Raw genomic sequence first — 891 nt, forward strand, 5'->3', positions numbered from 1 at the left:
TCATTGCAACGTTACTTCATGCAAGTACAGCTAGCTGCTGCCTCTTGTTATAAGAATTACAAGAAGCAAGCAAGCAGCCCACACTGGAATGATTTTAGTTTATTCAGTTACCTGGCTTGATCGCTGACAGGTGCTCGAGTCGCCCCACTAAACACAGCCCGTGTGTGAGTGCGTCGATCAAACAAGAGTACCAGAATTTTCTTTTTTAAATAATTGTTATTATGGATTAGAGGGAGTCACTCAATCACCTTCCATCGATCCTCCCACATACTTTCACCGCACAAATGAAATGGTTTATTGTTATTTTCATTTTATTCATTCATTTAGGTCGGAAAAAAATACCGAGGTCATGACCTCGGTGTCCTCAATGGTAGTTACGGCCTTGATTGCTGCTTCTCCTGCCAAGCTGCAGACCATAGTTCAAGACCAACAAACAACAAACCCGGTTGTGTTTAAGTGGCCTGGCGCTGTTCTCTCAGCAGCTTTTTAGGCACCAAACATGGGTGTTTTTTAGCAACCCATCTCTGTGTTTCCACCTGGGATAATGCCATGAAAAGTGGTTGTTTTCTACAGAGACATTGCTGCATTTCAAGGTGCGATTATGTTCCTAAAACTGGGTATTTTTAGCCAAAATTTGATCTTTAGCTAACCATAACTAAGTGTTTTTTTTGCCTTAAAGGGACAAAAAGCGAAATCGTTTCACCGCTAGGTTTGCTGTTGTGCACTGCCTGTAGACCAAAACAAAGTGTGTCATGAGCCACTCCTCCCCATGGACTATTACATCCAGACGGTCCCGGTGTTTCTTCCGCAGGCTCCACTTCACTCAGCTGCCCGATATACCTGCTGCTTCTTCCCACATTAACTTGAATAACAAACCAGGGCTCGGTGCTC

This window comes from Epinephelus moara, chromosome 11 (genome assembly GCF_006386435.1).
Source record: "Epinephelus moara isolate mb chromosome 11, YSFRI_EMoa_1.0, whole genome shotgun sequence".
Classification (NCBI taxonomy): Eukaryota; Metazoa; Chordata; class Actinopteri; order Perciformes; family Serranidae; genus Epinephelus; species Epinephelus moara.